Source organism: Tenrec ecaudatus, unplaced genomic scaffold, assembly GCF_050624435.1.
Source record: "Tenrec ecaudatus isolate mTenEca1 unplaced genomic scaffold, mTenEca1.hap1 Scaffold_555, whole genome shotgun sequence".
Classification (NCBI taxonomy): domain Eukaryota; kingdom Metazoa; phylum Chordata; class Mammalia; order Afrosoricida; family Tenrecidae; genus Tenrec; species Tenrec ecaudatus.
Genome location: NW_027459467.1, coordinates 372,636 through 397,627, shown reverse-complemented (window position 1 = coordinate 397,627; position 24,992 = coordinate 372,636). Strand labels below are relative to the sequence as shown.

General features: G+C 43.3%; 1 pseudogene; it reads left to right on the top strand.

Annotated features, from left to right (window-relative positions):
- Window positions 1–24,992, top strand: part of LOC142436739 (ninein-like protein) — a 95,107-nt pseudogene that overhangs the window by 53,138 nt on the left and 16,977 nt on the right.

Here is a 24,992-nt window from a genome sequence, read left to right as displayed (position 1 = left end):
GTAAAAGGCTGTACTAAGAAAAGTTGGGAGGGGGAGGAACACTGTACTTGAGTGTATTCTTCCCTAAGGCCAAGAGCTTCTTAACATAGTCCGTCAAAGCACAGGCAATCTTCAGGAAAACTATCATGGTGCCAAGTTTGTCTTTGGGATAGCCTAGGATGGTCCTTTGGGACCTATGCTCCGGGAACTGTGCAGGCCAGCTTGCTTGGAGAGCTGGAAGCCACATGGGACCTGCGTGCTTATTACACGTGAAGCTTTGGACCCTGCTCACAATGATAGTCTTTGAGGAGTGGAGCTGGGTTGCTGTAGCCAGCAGTGCAGAATGGAGCTACAGATGGGTAGCAGGAGACCACTGGGCGCCTCTTCAGTGGACCTGCTCTTTCCTTCCCTTCTCTGCTTGCTCCCACAGTCTCTGATATGTGGAAGCCTCCTTTTACTTCACTTTCAAGCCATTGTCTGAGATCACAGGCCACCTGTCTTTTCTTAGGGCCTAGTCTATCCTGGTTGTTACATAAGGATCTACCTGTGTGTATGTGTTCAGTTGGACATGTTCTAGTCCCCTTTCTTTAATGTTTTTAAAAGTTTCTATAGAACTGGTGTCAGCACTTCTGAAATTTTTATGAAATATCCCAGTGAAGCCATATTGCCATTGACTTTTCTTTTTATATATATTTTTGGTCTTTTTTGAAGGGGTGGAGCAGGGGGTTAATCACATTCTGAATTGCTTATTTCATAATTACTCTGCTTAAACCTATTTCTATTCATATTAGTTTAGGTATGTCGTATATTTTCAGGAATTTGTCCCATTCATCAGCACTTTCAAATCTGTTGCAGTTCTTTTTCATAGTGTTATGATTCTTTATTCAATGAATATGTTGTGTTGTCTCCAGATTCATTTCTTTTGATTATTTGCCCTCCCCCCCCCCAGTATATCCAGTAGTTTGTTTCAGTGATTCTTTTCAAAGAACCAACTTCTAGTTTGATTGATTTTTTTCTGTTGTTTAACTGTATTCTATTTCATTTCTTTCTCACTGGTATTTATTATTCATTTCAGCTAGTATCTTTGGCCTCTTGCTCTTCCTTTCCTTTTTGTTCAAGTTTTCATTTAAACAATTGATTTTCATCCATCTTTTTAAATATGGGCATGTATTGCTATGAATTTCCCTCTGAGAATGGTTTGTGCTGTGTCCCAAAGGATTTGGTATGTTGTGCTTTCCTTTATATTTGATACCAAGTATATTTTTATTTCACTTTTAATTTCTTACATAGAGAAATTGTTTTCTAGTCGTACAATATTTAATTTTGGTATAATAATAATTATTCATTTTTATTCTTCCTGTGATTGATTTCTTACTTCATACCATTATGGTCAGAAAGTATGCTTTGTATGATTTTAATGTTTTAAAACTTCAGATTTGTGGCCTAATCTGTAGTTGGTTCTGGAAAAATTATCCTGTGAAAATGTCTGCTGATGATGGATGGAGTGTTCTAAGTTAAATTGGCTTATGATTTTCTTTATGTTCTTAATGTCCTTATTGATTCACTTTTTAAATGTTCTGTCGAGAACTGAAATTGAAGGCTTCAAAACTACAAATATTAATAGCGGCACTGTAATTTTTTTCTTTGATATTAGTGTTTGTGTCATGTTTATGTACAGGTTAGGTGAATATATGCTAATAATTGTTGTATCTTCTTGAAGTATTAGCCCTTTTATTATGTAATAGCCTTTATCAGTGTGACCACACTCCTTTTTTTGGGTGCTGGTTGCACGGAACATTTTTTCCATCCTTTATTTTCAGTCAGTTTGTGTCCTAATGTGAATGTGTGTTTTGTGTAGGTAACAAAAGATGAATCATGTTTTTTATCCAGTCTATCACTCTGCCTTTTGTGTAAATATTTTGGCTATTTACATTTTCTTCATTCTTTTAGCTAATTGGGTTTTGAGTTTCTTTTATCTGGTTTCTCTTTTTATCAATTTTCCTGTTATTTTTTGTATTTAGCATCTTTTGTTATGAGCTTTAATTCCTCTTTACATATTCTCTTAGTGGTTACTACAAATATTATACTATACAACATGCAATTACAGTAACATTTAGCATGCAATCAACAATGAATGTGAAATATTAAGTATTCCTGGTTTACTGTTCCCTCTCCTTTTTCTGTTGGTGAATCCCCAGTGACAGTAATGTGCACCCTACATCCAGTAGTCGTAATATGTACTTATTTTCTGAGATCTCTGTCTGACTCCTTCCTCCCCCTTTGTGTACATTTGAGTGTTTGTTTAATGTTCTTTCCTTTCCATTTAGAAAACTTCCTTAAGTACATGTAGGGCTGGTCTGGTATTGCCAAATTCCCAAGGCTTCTGGTTATTTGGGACTCTTCTTCCCTGTTTCAAAGAAATGCCTTGACTTAGTGCTTTTCTGTTGTTTCCTTTTTAATTAAAGTAGGGCGATGCCATCTATCGGTTGGCGTGTGTCACATATTGGTATAAGGAGCCCTGGTGGGGCAGATTGGTGTGATACTGCTAACCACAAGTCAGCAATTCACATCCATCTTTCTCTGTAGGGGAAAGATCAAGCTATTGCTCCCATAAACATGTACGCTCTCAGAACTCTAGGGTAAAGAAAGCAACCAAGAAACCATGGGGAGCAGTTTTACTCTTCCCATAGGGACACGAACAGTCAGAATCAACTTGAAGGCAGTGGGTTTTTACCTGTTGTTATGGAATTAAAGAATTTCCGATTTATTACCAAAGGTTTATAATTCATTACTGTGCTTAGATTTCTGGTGTTCAAATTGTGCCAGACAGGTCAACCTATCTGCTAAGTTTTTGCACTGCACCATCATTATTTTGGTTGTTTTATTACGTGGTTCCTGAGATACTCCAGATTTACCTTGTACATTGCTGCCATTTACCCCAGAATCTGCCATTTCTCCAATGACTGCCGGTTCATTTGACAAGAGAATGATTCTTGAGGTCGATTAGGTTACCAGATGGGTTCATTGCTACAGGGATATCCTTGCTTGTTGGCTGAACTCAGTGTCTTACACTCTTTCTACAGAAGGAGAAATAGCATGACCTTTCCCCCTGCGTAGCACCCATTCTTTTCCAAATTTTAGCGTAAAGTTTCACTGTAATTTACAATGCATATTGCAAAGCACAACAACCATGCTTCTTCCCTTTGTCGCTGAATTTTCCTCCAATTTAGCTATCATTTTAACTTTCTTTCTCTTTCTCTCAGCTGGTAATCTTTGTTTTCTCCATGAGGCTGCCCTTGGCAAATATAAGATTTTAGTCAGATCGCTTTCAGTGGCAGTTTTTACTGCTATTGTGGACACTACAATGGATTTATCAAATGTTTTCTCTTTAAGCATCATTTCAGCTTTTTCTTTTTTTTCCCAACTGTCCATCTTGATTTTCCTGGTGAGGCTGCCTTTGATAAAAGGAAATATAAGATGGTAACCCGCTATCTTTGGTTTGATACTTTTTTCTGCTGTGTATTTTGCTGGACACCATAATGGCTTTCTGTGGCCTCTGTAAGAAACCCAGAGTCCTTTGTTCTTAATGCTGTGATAGACCTTAGTGGACTTGCTACTTCACAAGACTTTCCCCAGATTCCTTATCACCTTCAACATCCACAGCCACCCACTTAAGCAAATGATAACTTAAAAACAGTAGTCTGACTTCCATCCTTCCAGAGAGCCACCAAGTAGACGTGCTAAGGCCCTGCTGCTCCAGCTCAGGCTCCACACATCTCTACCAGTTGTAATGGACTATGCTCCTAGGTTTTGTGTTACTAAATCTCAAGACAGAGAGACTTCGACTCGTTGTATATCAGGCATCAGCTTTCTCACACTGCTGAGTGGTAGGGATGTGTCTAAAGGAGTCCTAGTGGTACTTAGTGGCTATGTTTGGGTGCTGTTAAAATCTAGGTCAGTCGTTCAAACCCATCAGCCAGTCTGTGGGAGCGAGATGAAGCCGTCTGTTCCTGTAAAGATTTTCCACCTCAAAAACCGAAAGAAGTAGTTCTCTGCCCTATATGGTCGTTGTGAGTCAGAATCAACTTGTTATCAGCAGTGGACATTTTCAGAATACCTATTTGGAATATAAGAAGAACCACACAAGAAGCAGGCCACCAGATAAATATGACTGTGGATGTTGCTTCCAAGATCCGTGCTGCCCAGTGGAAAGGGAAATGAGCTGCAAGTGCACACAGTTGACGCATCCCACTGCCGACTGCGAGGCTGGCAGTTTGAGTCCACCCACATTGAAAGGGATATTGAAAGAAAGACCTGGTGATCTACTTCTGAAAAATCACCATCGAAAACCCTGTGAAGCACAGTTCTACCCTGACACCCATGGGATTGGCAGTACTACTCAACCGGGTGCCTAGCAAGACACCATTCTTTGTGGGATTTTTCCTATTTTAATTACCATCCATTGCTTTTTATTTTTTTAATCATTTTACTGAGGGCTCGTACAACATTTATCACAATCCATACGTACATCCATTGTGTCAAGCACATTTGTACATTTCTTGCCATCATCATTCTCAAAATATTTCTTTCTGCTTGAGCCCTTGGTATCAGCTCCTCATTTTTCCCCTCCCTCCTAACCCTTCTCCCTCATGAATCCTTGATAAATTTATAAATTATTATTATTTTGCCATGTCTTACACTGTCCAGCATCTTCCTTCACCCACATTTCTGTTGTCTGTCCCCCAGGGGGTGGTTATATGTAGATCCTTGTGATCAGTTCCTGCTTTCTACCCCTCCGTCCCTCCACCCTCCCTGTTTCGCCGCTCTCACCACTGGTCCTGAGAGGGTCATCTGTCCTGGATTGCCTCTGTTTCCAGTTCCTGTGTGTACCAGTATACATCCTTTGGTCTAGCTGGATTTGTGAGGTAGAATTGGGATGATGATAGTGGGGAGGAGGAAGCATTGAAACTAGAGTAAAGTTGTATGTTTCATCATTGCTACACAGCACCTTGACTTGCTCATCTCCTCCCTGCGACCCTTCTGTGAGGGGATCTCCACTTGCCTACAGATGGGCTTTGGATCCCCACTCTGCACTGCCCCTCATTCACAGTGATAATAATATTTTTGTTCTTTGATGCCTGATACCTGAACCCATCAACATCTCATGATCACACAGGGTAGTGTGCTTCTTCCATGTGGGATTTATTGCTTCTCAGCTAAATGGCCTCTTTATTTTTAAGCCATTAAGACTCTAGGTGCTATATCTTTTGATAGCCAGGCACTACCAGCTTTCTTCACCACATTTGCTTACGCACCTGTGTTGTCTTCAGCGATCGTGTTGGGAAGGTGAGCCTTATGGAATGCCAGTTTAATAGAACAAGTGTTCTTGCATTGAGGGAGTACTTGAGTAGAAGCCCAATGTCCATCTGCTACGTTAATACTATAAATATATGCACATAGATCGATTATTGCCCCATTGTCATATATAAATATGTTTGCATATGTACATGCCTGCATTTAGACCTCTATAAATGTCCTTTGCCTTCTAGTTCTTTCCTCTATTTCCTTTTACTTTTATCTTGTCCCACTATCATGCTCAACCTTCATTTGGGTTTCAGTAATTCCTCTCAGTTACATTACACTTGAACAAGCCCTACCAGGCCTTTTACACCCTCCTCATCACTGATTTTGGATCACTTGTTATTCCATTGTCCCTGGGATTTATTAACACCACTTCCTTTCCCCCACCTCTCCCTCTACTATGTCCCCTGGAACCTTCGGTCCTGTTGTTTTCTCCTCCAGATTGTTTATCCAGACTCTTATCTAGACAGACCTGCAGAGATAATACTATGCACAAACCAAGACAGAGCAAAACAAAGCAACAAAAAAGAAAATAGTTCAAGGTCTATTGACATTTAGGAGTGTTTTCTGGTGGAGTCTGATGGAGTGCCACACCATGGCCCCAAAGTCTATTTTTGGTATTCCCTCGAGACGTCCTTGCTCTGCTCCCCTTGCTGTTCTGTTGCACGCCTTTAGTGTTTTGCCTCGGTGTGGTGGGGTCTGATCAGGCATAATTCCCTCACTGTGTATCCAGTGTTGTCCCCTATAGGGCTATGGGCCAGTGAGGGATGTCATGTCTCATAGTGGGGTTGACCATATGGCCCTCTCTAGCTATTGGCTGCTCTGAGCAGGGATATCATCTTCAAGTCTTGGTGGGCCAGGATGTGCTCCACTCTCTCTTCCTCCCCCCTCATTTGCTCCTGTGTGCTCTGATCAGACATGTCCCTCTCCCTGAGCTGTAGCTTCAGTGCTGCCCCTAAGGTAAATTCTTCAGGGGGCAGGGGTGGTTGTCCACATAGTTGGGATTGGGGCCTGTCTCTCAGACCCCTCTACTGGTTCCCTGCTTCATGCCAGTATGTTGCATTCACATCTTAGAGCACCGCTTTGTAGTCTGGTCCCTCTTTCCCTGAGAAGATATGAATAATACACTCCCCTTGGGGGAGTTAGTGCCCTGTTCCCCAACTACTCATTTGTTTCTGTTTTTTCTCTCTTTCCCCTTCCTTTTTAGTTGTCTACCATATGTATTCCTGGATTTGGTCTGGTCCCTGCCATACTCCCTGAACCTGAACCCAGGAATGTTTATATACAATAGTTTTTTCCCTAAGCCCGTTTTGTACTTTTTTTTTTAAGCTTTCCTCATCAGACTCATATAGTACTTCTCATTTTTTGCTTGGCTTACTTCGCTTAGTATAATTTCCTCCAATTCTTTCCAATGTGCTTCATGCATTCATCACTACTTTTTTTCTTATTTTTTTAATAATTTTATTGGGGGCTCATAGAATTCTTATCACAATATGTTCTTGATCCATTGTGTCAAGAACATATGTACATTTGTTGCCATCATCATCCTCAAAACATTTGCCTTCTATTTGAGCCCTTAATATCTGCTGCTTATTTTCCCCCTCCCTCCCCACTGTCCCCTACCTCATGAACCCTTCATCATTAATAAATTATGATTATTTTGTCATATACTACACTGTCCGATGTCTCCCACCGCCTTCTTCTCAACTGTCCCTCCCCCAGGGAGGAGACTATATGTAGATTCTTGTAATCAGTTCCCCCTATCCACCCCACATTCTCTCCACCCTCCAGGCATCGCCACTCTCACCACTGGTCCTGAATGAGTCATCTGTCCTGGATTCCCTGTGTTTCCAGTTGCTATCTGTACCAATGTACATCCTCTGGTCTAGCCAGATTTGTAAGGTAGAATTGGGATCATGATAGTGGAGGAGAGGAAGTATTTAAGAACTAGAGGAAAGTTATATGTTTCATCACTGCTACCCTGCACTCTGACTGGTTCATCTCTTCCCCACAACCCTTCACTAAGGGGTGTCCGATTGGCTACCAATGGGCTTTGAGTCTCCACTCTGCACTCACCCACATTTTCAATGATATGATCTTTTGTTCCTTGATGCTTGAAACCTGATCCCTTCGACAGCTCGTGGTCACACAGGCTGGTGTGTTTCTTCCATGTGGGCTTTATTGCTTTTGAGCTAGATGGCCACTTGTTTATCTTAGAACCTTTAAGAACACAGACGCTATATCTTTTGATAGCTGGGCACCATCACTTTTCTTCACTACATTTGCTTACACACACGTTTGTCTTCATTGATCGTATCAGGGAGGTGGGCACCCATTGATATGATTTTTAGTTCTTTCATGTCTGATAACCAGTCCCTTCTGCACCTTGTGGTCACACAGGCTGTGTGCTTCTTCCATGTTGGCTTTGATGCTTCTCAGCTAGATGGCCGCTTGTTTATCTTCAACGCTTTAAGATCCCAGACGCTTTGATAGCCACGTACCATCAGCCTTCTTCACCACATTTGCTTATGCACACATTTTTCTTCAGCAATCATGTAGGGAATGTATGCATCCTGGAATGCCAATTTAATAGAACAAAGTGTTCTTGCATTGAGTAAGTGGAGGCCTAATTGTTTTATTAGGAGTTCACACAACTCTTATCACAATTCATACATACATCAGTTGTGTAGAGCACATTTGTACATTCATTGCCCTCATCATTCTCAAAACATTTCCTCTCCACTTAAGGCCTTGGCATCAGGTCCTCATTTTGTCCCCTCCATCCCCGCTTCCCCCTCCCTCATGAACCCTGGATAATTTATAAATTATTATTTTGTCATATCTTGCCTTGTCCGACATCTCCCTTCACCCACTTTTCTGTTGTCCACCCCCTAGTAACAAGGTCAAATGCAGATCCTTGAAATCGATTTCTCCTTTCCAACCTACTCTCCCTCTACGCTTCTAGTAGTGCCACTCTCACCACTGGTCCTGAAGAGCTCATCCACCCTGGTTTCCCTATGTTTCTGGTTCCTATCTGCACCAGTGTACATCCTCTGGTCTAGCCAGACTTGCAAGGTAGAAATCAGATCATGATAGTGCAGGAGGATGAAGCATTTAGGAACTAGAGGAAAGTTGTATTTTTCATTGTTGCTACATCACACCTTGACTGGCTCGCCTCCTCCCCTACACCCCTCTGCAAGGGGATTCCGGTGACTGACAAATGGGCTTTGGATCTCCAATCTGCACCCCGCCCCCCCACCTCATTCACTATGGTTAGATTTTTTGTTCTGATGATGCCTGATACCTGATCCCTTCAACACCTTGTGATCGCACGGGATGGTGTGGTTCTTCCATGTGGGCTTTGTTGCTTCTGAGCTAAGTGGCTGCTTGTTTGCCTTTAAGACACCAGACGCTATACCTTTTGATATCCGGGCACCATCAGCTTTCTTTGCCACATTTGCTTATGCACCCATTTGTCTTCAGCGATCATATCATGGAGGCAAGCACAAAATGTTATGATTTTTTGTTCTTTGATGCCTGATAACTGATCCCTTTGGCACCTTGTGATCACACAAGCTGGTGTGCGTCTTCCATGTGGGCTTTGTTGCTTCAGAGCTAGATGACCACTTGTTTATCTTCAATCCTTTAAGACCCCAGACGTTATATCTTTTGATAGCCGGGCACCATCAGCTTTATTCACCACATTTGCTTATGCACCCGCTTTGTCTTCAGCAGTTGCGTTGAAAAGGTCAGCATCACAGAATGTCAATTTAATAGAAGAAAGTATTCTTGCATTAAGGGAGTACTTGAGTGGAGGCCCAATGTCCTTCTGCTACCTTAATACTAAACGTATAAATATATGCACATAGATCTATTTACCCATCCTCATATATAAATATATTTGCATATATACATGTCTTTATCTAAACCTCTATAAATGCCCTTTGTCTCCTAGCTCTTTCCTCTATTTCCCTTGACTTTCCTTCTGTCCCACTATCATGCTCAGTCCCGACCAGGGTTTCAGCAAATCCTCTTTGTTACATTACCCTTGATCATGCCCTACCAGGCCTCCCAGCCCCTCCTCACCAATGATTTAGATCACTTGTTCCCTTGTCCCTGGGTTTGTTAACACCACTACCTTTTCCCCCACCTCTCCTATGTCCCTCCTGAACTGTCGGTCCTGTTGTTTTATCCTCCAGATTGTTCATCCAGCCTATCTTATTTAGAAAGACCAGCGGAGATAATAACATGCACAAAAACAAGACATAAAAATACCAAGGAACAATATACAACCAACCAACAACAATAAATCAATGACAAAAAAAACACAAGAAAGAAAAGTTTGTAGTTAGTTCAAGGATTGTGTGTTGGCCTTTAGGAGTGTTTTCCAGTTCAATCAATTGTGGTACCACACCCTAGCCCCAAAGTCCACCTTCATCATTCCCTGAGGACCTCGCCGTTCCATTCCCTTGCTATTCTGTTGCACCCCCTTAGTGTTTTGCCTCGGTGTGGCGGGATCAGATCAGGCGTAGTTCCCACACTGTGTCTCCAGTGTTGTCCCCGGTAGAGCTATGGGTCAGTGAGGGGCGTCATGTCTCATAGTGGGGCTGGCCATGTGGTCCTCTCTGTGGACTGGCTGCTCTAATCGGGATAATCGTCCTCAAGACCTGGTGGGCCAGGATGTGCTCCACTTTCTCCTCCTCCCCCTTCATCATCACCCATGTGCTCCCATCAGATATGTCCCTCTCCTGGAGCTGCAGATTCAATGCCGTCTTTTGAAATAAGTTCTTCTGGTGGGAGGGCCAGGCGTCCTCTTAGTATTTGTCATCACTGCTTTTTAGTGATGTGTAGTACTCTATTGTATGTATATACCACTGTTTTTTAATCCAATCATTTGTTGGTGGAAATTTGGGTTGTTTCCAACTCCTTGCATTCGGATTTGTACCCTTGTGGAACTGCTGTTCAGGTCCTTTGCCCACCTCCTCGGTGGGCAATTAGTTTTTTTTTTCTCTTTGGAAACTAGCAGAGTATTGTAGATTTTAGTAATAAGGCCTTTGTCTGATGTGTCAGGCTAAAGATGTTTTCCCAGTCCGTGGGCTCTCTTATTACTCTCTTGGTGAATTATTTTGATGTACACAGATGTTTTATCTTCAGTGTATCCCACATGTCAATTTGTGACTCATGTGCATTTGTGTCCTTCCCTGTTTCTGCTATCCCATGTATTCCCAGTGCCAAAATTCTCAGATTGGTCCCAGTTCCCTTATTGATGGACCTAATAGTTTGGAGTTTTACCTCAAGGTCTGTGATTTACCTTGAGTTTATTCTTGTGCATGGAGTCAGATAAGGGTCATGCTTCATTTTTCTGCAGGTAGATATCCATTTTTTCCAACACCGCTTGTTAAAGAGGGTACCTGCTTTTGATATTTTGGGGGCTTTATCAAAAGTGAGTTGTCTGTATGCTGATGATTTTATTTCTGGGTTTTCAGTTCTTTTCCAGTAGTCTAAGTATCTGTCATTATACCAATACCTCCCAGTTTTGACCATGATGGCATTATAATATGTGCTAAAGTCAGGTAAAGCAAGCCCTCCCACTGTGTCCTTCTTAGGGAGTCTCTGCTAATTCTGGGCTTCTTCCCTCTCCATATGAATTTGGTAATCAGTTTTTCCATTTCTTTCAAGAAAGACGAGGGTAATTCTCTCAGGATTGCATTAAAGTTATATAGTGCCTAGGAGAGAACTGACATCTTTACTATATTGAGTCTTCTGATCGACAAAAATGGGATATTCTCCCATTTGTTGAATCACTCTTGGTTTCTTGTAATAGTGTTCCATAGTTTTCCTCATATAAATCTTTTGTTCTTTTAGTCTGCTATTTCCCTAGATATTTTAATTTGTGCTTGGCTATTGTGATGGGTACCACCTTTTTGACCTCCTCTTCTGTTATTTTAGCTGATATGTATAGCAGTCCAGTGGACTTCTGTTTGTTGATCTTGTATCCTGCCACTCTGCCCCTTTTGGATCTTTTGGGATTTTCCATTTATAAAATCATGTCATCTACATATAACGATAGTTTTACCTCTTCCTTCCCCAGACGAATACCTTTGATGTCTCTCCTTTGCCTTATGCTGCGAGCTAAAACCTCCAGTATGATGTTAAATAAGAGTGGGGACAAGGGGCATCCTTGTCTGGACCCTTTTTCTGTGGAATTGTGTTCCTCTTTTCTGCATTGACTACCATGTTGGCTGTTGGTTCTTCATATATAGCTTGTATTGTCTTGAGGAATTGTCCTTCCATTCCTATCTCCTGACCTGTCTTAAAAAGGAATTGGTGTTGGATGTTGTCGAATGCTTTTTCCACATCTATCAATATTATCATGTGGTTCTTAGAGTTTTTCATGTCAATGTGGCACATGATACTAATGGTCTTTCGTATGTTGAACTATCCCTGGTATGAATCTTGCTTGGTCATGGTGAATTACCATATATACTCGTGTATAAGCTGAATTTTTCAGCACAAAAAATGTGCTGAAAAACTGGGGTTTAACTTATACGAGGTGTAATATCTCACAGGTGATTGTCGTTCCTCCGCTGTTCATTCAAAGCCCCACTGATACTGCAGGGCTTTGAATGTTTGTTACTCACATCTAACCAATCAGAGCCATCCTATGACATGGAAGGCTCCAATTTGCAGAAGCACCCATAGTGATTCACTTACGCTGGCAGCTGAACTGGTCAGGATGTGTCCGTGGCTGCGCTCCGTCTCTCCCCTCTGGTCTCTGTGTTAATTCACATCCTGCATTTCCCACCCTAGGCTTATACTCAAGTCATCAGTTTTTCTAGTTTCCCAGGTAATAACTAGGTACCTAGGCTTATACTCACGTCGGCTTATATTCAAGTATATATGGTATTCGTTTTATATACATTTGTATTCTATTGGCAAGTATTTTGTTAACAATTTTTGCATCTGTGTTCATTAAGAATATTGGTCTGTAGTTCTCAATTCTTGTAGGATTCCTGCCCTGTTTGGGTATCATATTTATACTTGCTTCAAGAGGTTGCCGTCTTTTCTATGTTCTGGAAGATTTTGTGTAGGATTGGTGTCATTTCTTCCCTAAATGCTTGGTAGAATTGTCCTGTGAAGCCATCTGGTCCAGGGAATTTGGGGTTGGTAATCCCTTGATATCCTTGTCTATTTCTTCTATTGCTATGGGTCTATTGACATTCTTGATGTTCCTCTGGGAAATTCGAGGGAGGGATTGTTTTTCAAAATTTGACCATGTCTTCCAAGTTGTTGAATTCATTGGAATACAGTCCTTCGTAATACTCTTTAATTATCATTTTGAATTCATTAGAGTCTGTTGTAATGTCCCCTCTTTCATCCCTCATTCTTGCTATTGAAATTTGTTCCCGTCTTTCTTTGGTTAGGTTTACCCACGATATGTTGATTCTGTTTATCTTTTCAAAGAACCAACTTTTAGCAGCATTAATTTTTCCATAGTTTTCTTATTTTCCCTCTCCTAAATCTCAGCCCTGATTTTTATTATTTCTTTTCTTTTGCTATTAGCACGATTGTGCTGTTGACTCAGCCCTAGTTGCTGTAAATTTTGTGCCAGCATATCAATCATATGGCTTTCTTCCTTTCTCAGGTGTGCATGTGTTGCTGTGAAACTTCCTCTGATAACTGCCTTTGCTGTGTCCCATAAGTTTTGGTACGTCTTATTCTCATTCTCATTGGTTTCTAGAAATTTCCTAATTTCATCTATCATCTGAGCCAGTACACACTCCTATTTCAGTAGAGAGTTATTCATCCTCCAATTGTTTGCCTTGTTTTATTCATCTTCCTTTTGCTGATTTCCAGCCTTATGGCACAGTGGTAAGTGAGAGAAGTCTATATGATATCAATGTGCTTAAATTTATGCAGATTTGACTTATGCCCCAGCATGTGGTCTATCTTCGAATATGTGCTATGTGGGCTTGAAAAGAATGTGAAATATTTTGTATTTTCATGAAAAGCTCTGTAAATATATATCAGGTCAAATTGACTAATTGTAGTGTTTAGATCTCTGGCCTCCTTGTTGAGTTTCTTTCCCTGTGATATTTCTTTCTCAGAGAGTGGTGTATTGAAGTCACCTACTATAATTGTTGAGGCTGTGACTTCCTTTTTCATATTTTGAAGCATTTGTTTGACGTATTCAGCAGGTCTGTCATTTGGGGAATATGTTTACAATGCTTAGTGGTTCTTTGCCTACTGCTCCCTTGAGCATTATATAGTGTGCCTCATCTCTTTTTATGGTTTGCACTTTGAGGTCAGTTTTATCCAAGATTACGATTGCAACCCTTGGTTTTTTTTTAATTGCTGTTTCTTTGGTATGTTTTTCTCCAGCATTTGATTCTCAGCCTAGTTTTGTTTGTAGTCTTGACATGTGTCTCCTGTTGGCAGCAGATTGATTAGTTGTATTTCTAAACTAGTCTAAACTAGTCTGCTAGCCTCAGTCTTTTAATGCCTGAGTTTAGTTCATAGATATTCAGGGGTATTATTTCCATCCGTGGACTCTGTGATGTCATCTTACACCTTTTGTATTGGGTGTTTTCCCACCTCCCTTTCTTTTTAATGTAGTGTGTGTGTGTGTTTCATTCTTGACTTCTTTTCACCCTTAATCCAATGCTATCTTGGGGGCTGTTTTCTCTTTGTTTCCCTCTGGGTGAGGTTGTTCTCTGTGGCAGTCTCTTACTTATGCTTGGTGAGTGCTGTTCTTCTGCCTATACTGGATCGACAAGGATCCAGGCTTGGTTTCTTCTAATGTATTCTTTGAGTTTTTCCTTCTCTAACAAGACAATTACTTCTTCATCTATCTTGATCAGTAATTTGGCTGTGTAGAGTATTCTTGGGTTTGCATTATTTTCCTTCAATTTTTGCAATGTTACTCAACAACTCTCTCCTCTTCTTCATAGTGTTCTCTGATACCCTGTTTCCCCAAATATAAGACATATATATTAATTTTTGCTCCCAAAGATGCACTAGGTCTTATTTTCAGTGGATATCTTATTTTTCCATGGAGAAGAATGTGGTACACGTTTATTGTTTATTGTTTTATTAAAAGAGACCTCGTACTACCTGTCTGCTCTGACTGCGCTGCAGCCAATAGTGAGCTGCGTGGTGGTGCCCACCACTATGATCCAGAGTCCAGAGTTACGGTAGCTTCGGGGGTGCTGATTTTTGGGGAGGTCTTATTTTTGGGAGATGCCTTATATTTCAGCCCGAGGCAAAACTGTAAGTAGGTCTTATTTTGGGGGGATGTCTGACTTTTGGGGAAACATGATAGGTCTGAGCATATTCTTATTTGGGAAACTATGTGATTGCTTGTTTTTCCCTAGCTCTTCTCATGATTTTCTCCTTTTCCTCAAAGTTGGATAGTAAGTATGATGTGCCTTGATTTCTTCTTGGGTTTCAATCTGACTGGTGTTCTTTCAGCTTCCTGAATGGTTGCCAGGTTTTCATTCATTAAGCTCGGGAAGTTTTCCTCCAAGAATTTCCTCTCTGTTGCAGTTGACTTCTTTGTGGTGTCTTCCTCTGGTAATCCAATAATTCTAATGTTGTTCCACTTCATAGCATCAGACCTCGCTTTTAGGTTCTCTTCAGCTTCACTAATGATCTTATTAGATTTTTGTTCGCATTTAAAGTCTCCTTGGCTGTCCTCTAGGTCACTGGTGCAATTATCTGCCTCCTCCAGTCGATTCTCGAGGTCTGCGTGTCTGCTACTAGTTTTTGTTATCTCTTCCCTGATCTCTTGTATTTCCCTTTGGTGTATGGACTTAATCTCCTCTTTCATTTCATCTTTTTTCTGTATTGTTTTTCTCATATCCTGTATTACAGCAAGAAGTATTCTGAAAAATTCTTTATGTGGCAGATAAATATCTGCTTCTTCTATGCATGTCGTTCGGTTCAGGACATCTCTGCCATTGAAGTTTGTTTCTCATGTTTTTTTGTTGAGGTCATTGGGCCTGATTGCTGTTTGTTTTAGAGGAGCCAGGTGCCATTTTTCAGGGAGTCAAAGAGCACTGGCTCTCTCTGGGAGACTCGTAGGAAAGCTTCTTCGAACTGCTACAGCTAATTTCACTATGGAATTAGCCAACCACTTTATCCTCCTGTGGCTTCACTCTTTCCCTAGTCAACAAGTTGGATGGGCCTCTCCGGAGATGCTGGTTGGGTTGTTGTGGATCCACGAGGATGGTGCTTTACTGGGTGATCTCACAAGAATCCATGATGGTGTGGCCCATGACGGCTTGGGTTGCCACAGGTGGCATGCAAAGGTGCCCGCTGCAACAGGAGTGTCACAGAAATCTGGTTGGTTGCCTGCTTTGGTATAGAGCACCGTGAATGGTGGGCGGAATTTCCCTGATCAGGTAGATCACTGCATAGGTTAGGCAGAGGTTTCCACTGCTCCGTGGAAAGCTGGTGAGTGTTTGATAAGCTTTCTTAGTCTGTGAGGCACTACAGCAGGCGGGAGGAAGCTCCCTCAGTAACGTGGGACCACAGAGGATGGATAGGAGCTCCCCAAGGCACACAGGCAGGATTTCCCCCAAAGAAGGGGTGCCGAATTTCTCCAGCCATGTCTTAAGCACTACAGAGGACCGGCAGGTGGGCTTTTCCAGGGAAGAAGTTGGGCAGGATATCCCCTGTTGGAGTGTGGGTGGGCTTTCCCAGCTTCCGGTTATGCTGCAGAGGGAGGAGCTCGCCCAGCAGGGTTGAGTGCAGGCATTAATGCCCTAGGCTAAGGGTAGTGGTCAGGATGTTGGCAGTGCTGTGTGAGAGAAAGGGGAAGAGAAAAAGAGAAGGAAAAAAACAGCCCACTGAGACAGGGGGATAGGGGGGAATAGAGAGAAGAGAGGGAAACTGAAGCATCAATATAAATGAACCTGATCCTTGACCATGGGGCTGCAGGGGTTTAATCCCTGCCCTGAGATGGTGTCAAACTGTGGCTGTGTTGAGATAAAGCCCCTGTGTTGGCTACAAATGATCCTGGCTCCAGCCAAGACAGTGGCCGGGCCAAGGTAAGGTGACCAGATTTTAACATTGGTATAGCGGGACACCATTGATAAAACTCATATCCTGGTGAAATTGCCACATGGCAGCCGAAAACCGTACATACCCTCACTTGTTGTCCATTCTTTCCAAAAATTGGGACTTTTTAAAAACACCATAGACACGAGAAAAAATGTTTAAAAAGCGGTACGTCTGGTCACCTTAGGCTAAGGTCAAACCCTAGCTGGCCTCCATTGTGGTAAGCCAAAAGACCCAGCTCCTTAAAACCTATTGGATCTCTGCCTACTTATCTTTCTGATGCTCCTTCTGCGACCTGGCGGTGTGGATTTTCCCTCTTAGTGACTCTCCTGCACAGATTTCTGTGGAGTTCCTCTGCTATGTGTTACTCAGTCGCCATCTTCCTGGAAGTCTCTACCATCCATTTCTTAACAGATTTTTGTGAGAACTTTTTTTTCTCTCCCACTTTAAATTAATATACTTTCCCCCTCAAGAGACTGTAATTTACCTTTGTAAATTACAGAAAAATGGCTTCAAAAATTCATGGAAAATTCCTTTACCTTTTAATCCTATTTCCATGAGTTATTTGTGGCTCACTCATACATGTTATTCCAGTTACTATGGCTCCATAAGAAATTATCGCCAACACTTAATGGCCTAAAATAGCAATTAAATATGCTCATAGATTTTATATTTTGTGGGAAGGAACTCAGACATAGCATAACAAACATGTTTCTTCTCTGCCCTATGATGCCAGGGCCTCAGCTACACACCTTACTGGCTAGACCAGAAATGTCTGAAAGCTCGCTTACCATGTGGCTGCCTGATGGGCCAGTTTGGGCTTCTTCACAGTTCAATGTCTAGTGTCCCTCCAGAGTACGTTTCCTAAAGGAGAAACCAGGTAGAATCATACTCCTATAGTCCCTGGGAGCACTGCTGCCGTATTCATTAGGTCTGAAGAGTCCCAAGTCCCCCATCCCCAGGTGCACAAAAGGGAAAGTGACCACACACCTCACATTCCTTCACGAAGGGATCTAGGGTCCCTGAGTAAACCGCATGGAGTGCATAGCTGACCTCTGGCTACATCAAGGAGAAGAATCCTACGTAGCTCCATCAATCAAGGCCGATTGCCACAAAATAGAGATCAGGCATGCCTCCACCCTCCATCATTCTTTACCCTTTTCTGATAGTAACTGTTTCTTCCACAGCATTCTACTTTTGTGCTGTGTTCTATAATCCATTGCACTGGTCGCACAGAGCTCACAGGCAATACTCACAATTAAGGGAGCTTTTTAGAGAACTTAATGGGTTACTACAAGCCAAGATCAGAAAACACTAAGGATACAGTCATTGGTCCACAGTATCATCTCGCCTCAATCAAGTCTTTCTCTAGTCCTTAGTCTCTGTGTTGCTCTTCAATTCTGTCTTGTGTCTCCTTGCCTCAGCCTCTGACTTTGCCTTGTTCTTTCAGTCTGTCCAGTAATTTCTGTTTCACAGCCTCTGGTTCCTCTTGTCTTTAGACAGAGATCTCATTTGTTCTCCACTGGTAGTTCTTTATCCCTTAAGTTCATGGGATTCCTCTCTGTTCCTTTTCTAAGATAACACATCCCTATGGCCAGGGAAGTGGCAACGAAAATGAACCAGTCCACTCTGTTTTGTGTTAGACATGCCCTATTTGCAAAGTCCCACCTAATCATCAATGGGAATCACAAAGACCTAGACAGAAGAGCCATGCCAAGAGACTTCACACCACGATAGTCCCACAGACAGGCGCTTCTTGCCTTCTTACCCTTAAATCTACAAGTGAGAGCTGTGTCTTGGGAGATTCGCCTCTAAACCCTGGCAACCAAGTGTGCTTTTTACAGTGCATTTCCTCAACTCCTGTGCAGACAGACCACTGCAGCCAGGTGCAGATTCAGGGCAGCCTCCCAGCATTGCCTGTCTGTCCTGCAGCCCCCACTCTATGTGCCTTATTGGGCCTCAGCCATCCATGTGGCCTTTCTGCTCTGCTGGGTGGCATTTTGTTTTAAGATGATGGCAACGCCTTGACAGTCAATGCTGCAGAACCCTCTGGAGAAAGGACACCAGCGAGTTGCTTTTCTTGCCCACACCCCATCACTGTGGTGGACTTGCACACATTCCTGTTGAGTCAGATGTTGGTGATCTGCATTTCTCCTCCACATTCACTTCACTTAAAAAAAAATTTAGCCCCTGCTATGATTCTAGTGATAGAAGGCGATGTAGGATTTAAGAAAGCTGAATTATCCCTGTCATGTTTAACTCACTGCATAGTTGGAAACTTATAGTTTGAATGTTACATGTTTGCTGTCAGGAATTGAATTTCCTTTCCACTGGGCATCCTGCAGACCCTGCGGTGCTGCATTGCTCCTTGGGCCTTGCTGTGTAGCATGGGGATTGCAGGGCCATCTCTACTCTGCTTATGGGACCTGCAGGACCGCAATGATGAGTTGCAGGCTGCGCTGGAAGGCCTACAGACATGGATGCACAAGACACAGAGTAGCCCATCTAGTTTCCGGCCAGATGGATGCCTGCCCCCAGCAGATTGCTCCGAAGGTAGAGGATCTTCTTGGGGAAAGGGTGGAGTCCTTGTTCCAGCAAACTGGGCTATCTCTCAGACCTACCCGTAGTTTGTGTCATGGGCCACTTCCAAGCATCATAGGGTATATTGAGGCACAAACACCTGCCCCAGACACACTGGCACCACCCGGCTGAGTTCCTTGTAGCTGGGAATTTATGGAAGGTGATGGGGGCTTTATCAACTGTAATGAAAAGGCAGCAGTTATGTGATCTCACAATGACTTCATGAGAGGCATGTCCATCACTCGTAGATGTTCCAAAGCCACCTCCAGAGTTGTGATTAAGATGAAGGGACTTGGTGGTGAGGTTTCAGCATAGGCTAGAGACAGAGAGAGTGAGGGTATGTGACAGTAAATAAAGGAGCTATATTTCCTTTGCCCAGGTCACAGACCAGTCTCTATACAGATTGTCCTCTGAGCTGTAAGCTGGTTGATGTGAAAACTCTTTTAATAAAAGAGATAAATTATATCTAAAACATATTAATGACTCCCTGATGTTCAGAGAGAGCTTGAGATTTGTCCCCTTGAGTGTCAGAATTCGTCAGAATAGACCTGTGCCAGCGGCGCCTGCGCAGGACACAGGTCAAGCACTGGAAGCAGTTGGGACCTTTGTGCATAGGCATGCATATCTGCTTAAAAGTAGATATCTCTGGCTTCAGGATCCTCTTAGTGCTGAGGTTTATGACAAATTCCACCTACAGTGTAGACTGTGTTTGATTAATCTCAGCTCCTTCAAAAGACAAGAACAAGGAGGTAACACAGCTGCCCTAGAGTTTTGTCATAGTCCTGTATAGCCAGGGGTTGGTTCTTGGATCAGTGCCCCCAACTGTGCATCAGCAGACACCGTGGCAAGTCTCTCAGCCCTGCTGCCAAAGCTCTGATACACAGTGGTTTTGTGTGCTAAGTTTTGGCCACTCCCTCACCCCAGGGAGATCTGTGGACACTGACAGGCCACTCCCTCACCCCAGGGAGATCTGTGGACACTGACCTGTGGATCTTTGGCAGTTGAGCATTTTGCATCCTCCTCCCTCCCAGTTTTGTAGTGCTCTAAAGCTATTTATTTAATAAAATGTAAATGAATTATAGCTAAAAGAGCCAACCTGGGAACCTTAAGTTTTCTCTGAATGTGGGTACAGCGTCTTTGGACCCCAACATAACCTGCTCACCTGCAAATGGCAGATTGGTGTCTTGAAATCCTGTGAGTCAACAGCCAAAGGCCATTAGACTCATTTGGGAAATGTGGGATGGAGCCTGACACAGCCAGCTGCACCACATCCAGAGATGCCAAGGGTGCTGTGACATCCATTTAAGGCATCCTACGTATTCTTCCACACAACAGACAGGTCAGCCATCCCCAGGGAAATGGACACTGTGTCCCCTCAACTACACAGAATTTATGGCCCTCAGCACGAACCACTGACCCAAAACCTGGGAGACAAGGCCCTGAAGTCTTGGGTCTGCTCGAGACTGGGGACTGCGGCACCAGATCACAGACCTAGGCTTCATGCCATCGCTAATGAAACCTAGCAGTTTCACAATGTGGCCTTTTTATGTACTGTCCTCCCATCCCTCTGATGGAAACCATTTTAGAAGCAGCACCAAGGCTCAGTTGATCCTTCCGATGTTTGTCTGCTGCTGAGAGAATAGTAAGAAGCTGGGTTGCAGTAAGCCTAGTGATGTGGACTGTCCAGCCTCACGGACCTCCTGTCAGCCCAGGTGACTGCGCAAGTTGACAGTTCTCAGTTTCCAAGGCAAAGTAATTCTTTCCAGAGGTTCTCATTCAGGTTTTTGTCTTGTCCCTTATGTCAAAGTTTGTCACCATTTTCAGGGTGACAATGAGAGTAGAGGATGACTTTGCCACGTCCCATCCTTGACACTGCAAAATGAAGACTGAGTCATGGCATAAATGCAATTCTGAGTCTCAGACCAGCTCTTCCAAGCCCTAGCAACACACGTAGTTCAAAGATGTGCCTTGTGTGCCTGGTGTGCGGAGTGGTGATTCAGGTCGGAAAGCGAGTCCTTGCAGTGCTCTCAAGCACCATTCCTCATTCCACACGTATGGAATGTGCCTGACTGCTTTATTTATTATTATTATTATTATTATTATTATTATTATTATTATTATTGTATTTTAAAATCATTTTGTTGGGAGATCTTACAAGTATAACATTCCATAGTTAAATCACATCAAACAGTGTTGTACAGTTGCTACCACAATCTGTTTCAAAACATTTTCTTTTTCTTGAACTCCTTGATATCTGCTCCCCATTTATTCCCTCCTTTGCCCACCATACCCCGCCCCAGGAAACCTTACTTTATTTTTTTCCATATCTTGCACATCCAATATATCCATTCACATACAATTCTGTTGTTCGATCCCATTGAGTGGGGTTATTCAGTCATCAGTGCTCTCAGCTCCCTGTTATATCTTCCCCCCTTCCCGTACCCTCAGGGAACCGTTACTCCATTTATTGTTTCTGAAGGGTTATCTATCTTAGCTTTCATGTATCAAATGATATTAAATATACGATGAACCTGCATCAAATCTGATATGATTAAAGAGGCAAAACAAATAAAAACCATAATCATAAGGGGAGGGAATATTAAGGAACTAGAGGATAATTATGTAGTTCATCAGTGCTATACCACACCCTGGATTTATCATCCCTTCCTGTGTCCCTTCTGAGCGTGACTGTCTAATTACCAGAGGGGCTGTGATTTCTGGGTCTCTACTACATCCATGCCCCTTCACATCAATTTGGTTGCTTATCTTTTGAACTTCTGATACCATTTCTCCTCAACACCTCATGATCACACAGGCTGGTGTGCTTCCTTGTGGGCTGTTTCTTACCTGCTAGTTGGGCACTTATTTAACTGCAAAGCATCTAAGACCCCATATGCTATTAATAACCAGGCACCATCAGCTTTTTTCAACCACATTTGCTTATACACCCATTTTGGCTTCAGCAATCATCTGACCAGTTTATCGAGCAACACACAGACTTACTGCCATCAAGTTGATGCCAACTCATAATGACCCTATAGGACATGGGAGACCTGCCCCTGTGGGTTTCTGAGACTGTAACTCTTGATGGTGGTTTCAAACTGCTGACATTTCAGATCACAGTCCAATGCATAAACACCATGCCACCAGAGCTCCTACATATCCTGAAACCCAGCATTATTTGTGTGATATAATAATGTGGAGGAGGAGGAGGCCAATTTGAAGTCTTTAGCTAATAAACAAGCCATGAGGTGTGTCTGGCCACCTTCACACACAGTGAGGCTCATTCCCAGGCATCACACTGCCCAGAGGCATGTGTCACCAGGTCACCCCACTTCTTCCATCTCCCCACCTCCTCTATGATCCTGGCATCACCAGGGAATAAACTTGAAGTGAAGTACAAGGGGGCCTTACATTCATGGACAATTCCATTATCTTTTTCTTCCGTGTTCTGGAGGTTTTTTGAAGTCCCTTCACACGATATCACTGCCACTTTGTAGGAACTTGAAGGGTGTGATGGGCTGCAGGAGCCTCCTGAGCAATCTGTTCTGGTGAAAGTGTGAAATGGTTCTAAATGAGTGTTTCCTAACGTGGGCAATGCTGCCCCCTGGGGGGCACTGGAATAATCCGTGGGAGCTGCCAAAGCAAATAACCTACACCCTATCCTGGATTAGGGATGGGCTATTGTATAAAAGTTAATTGCCAGAGGGTTGCTGGGTAACTATTTTTCTGAAAATTGGACAGCTGACCAAATAAGTTTGAGATCCTTTATTCTACATGGATACAACATAGCAGATCACCAGTGATGCGTGCTGTTGTACGCCAGTGCGGCAGGACTCCACCATCACTGCCTTTCCCTTGAAAAAGCACATGTAGAATCTGTGCTTTGTTGTCCCTTGGGAATAGGAAAGCTGTAAGAAACCTGTAATGTCCTCACTGAGCTAAGCTGAGATTTCCTCTTCTTCGCAGGCTTTTTCACATGCGTTACAGCTCCTACTCCAGTGAGCCTCGAAACGGAACTCATGATGGAGCAGGTGAAAGAACGTTACCAAGACGTCAAGAGCCAGCTGGAGACGAAGGTAGGTGTGAGGGGTGCCCGAGGGGGAGCCTGGGGCTTCCTTTTGTGCACAGAGAGCCGTGCTTAGTGCTGACCCTTCTCCAGGCAGCTGCCTTGGATTTCTCTGGTTGGTGAGCGGGGGCACTAAGAAGACAGTCTGAGGGAAATACAAGCAGAAATGACTGTCAGTGCCTGGCCCAAAGTCGCTGGGGGCTGGCATGCTGAGTGCAGCCCTGCCAACTGCTGTGCGGGAATTCACACCACCTACCTCATTCTTAGCATAACTTATCCTTGGATTTGCCTCTTGTGGGATGCTGCATAGTTTCTCAGCCAGAATTACCCTGGCTCACAAGGTCTTCTCAGATGAAGTTAGCTCCTGCCTCTCCTTAGATGGTGACTAAGAGAATGTCCGCACACAGTTGCCATGTGCCGCGTTCATTCTACTTTCAGGACTCAGAGAGCCAGCCACCCTGTTTCCACCGGGACCTCTGAGCTCCTGGGTGCAAGTTACTTACCTAAACGGAGCTTGCCAGCCAACGGCCAGACAATATCTTCTCCCACGGGAGGTTATCCAACTGGTCCAGACAAGGCTGTGCCTACATCTTGAGCACTGAGTCTTGGGGATGTCACCACTGCCTTTTCATCCCTGACTTCTGCAGGCCTCAGCTCCTTGGCATGCCCGACAACCTTGCTGTTTCCATGTCATATTGTCAGGGGCTAATGTTTCTCTTTCCAGGTAAACTACAAGCAGGAAATTGAACTAATGAAGAAAAACTTTGAGAAGGAGAAAAGGGAAATGGAGCTTATGTTCAAAAGTGAAGTCAGCATGCTAGAGAGCCAGAGAGCAGACCTGGAGGCGCTCCATGCACAGTCTCAGGATGCCCTTTGCAGCCTGCAGGGGCAGCTGTGGGAGATAAGGAGTGGGGGCCCACATTTCCCCAAGGAGTTGGCCACCTTAGCTCAGTGGCCAGACGAGAAGCTACGCCTGAGACACCAGCACGGACTACCACAAATCAGGTCTGCTGCCCTGTTTTCTTCTGGGTCCTCCTTCAATCTGAATTTCTTCCCAAAAACCCACATTAGATATTTAATTCAGGAAATGACTCAACTGCAGTGCATGCTAAGTGGGTAGTTTTTCTCTGGCCATAGAGAGGAAGGTAGGAAAAAATAGGGCTTTGTATGAGTTGTTTTAACTTAAATTAGAAATATATATATTAAAACTTAAGTTATGAAGTAATTTAGTTTGTAGACTACTTTTAACACATTCATATTTATTTTCTGCCTCAGACTTATCTGTAGCAAAGGAACAAAGTAGCAAAGCATCTTCCTTATTTAATGTCATGTTCTAATTTTCCAGTGCACGCGGTAGCATGTGGGCAAATGGAGAAAAAGGCTAAAAGCTCCTTTGCAATAGGGAGGCCAGTTATCTGCGAAGGTAGCTTTTCAAAGCTGTCCTAAGCGGAAGGAGCCCTGCTGGGGCTTTGGGTTAGCATCAGGCTGCTAACTACAAGATTGGTGATTCCAACCTCCCAACTGCTTTGTGAGAGAAAAACAGACTTGCTCCTCCAAGAAGAGGGACCATCTGAGAGCCTCGGCAGCAGTTTGCTCCATCCTGCAGAGCATAGGAGTTAGAATCGGTTTCATGGCAGCGAGTTGCTGTGTCATCACAAAGAAAAGCAATGCAAGATTTCTTTGGAAAACTGAGCGTATCAAGTAGGTTTCACTTAGTGGAATGATAACTGGTTGCTGCCAGCCCATGCCTATTTATCATGACCTCACTCTCCCACAGAGAATCTTGGCCCTCGCCACCTTGGACACCAAGCGGGCTAGAGCCCTGCTGACCAGACCTGCAAAGCCTCCTTGGGAAGCATTCTTAGCTGGGAACATGGCTCGGGTTAGAAGTGACACTACGATGACCACAGTGGACCAAGCCATCTCCCGTGTCCTGTGACCT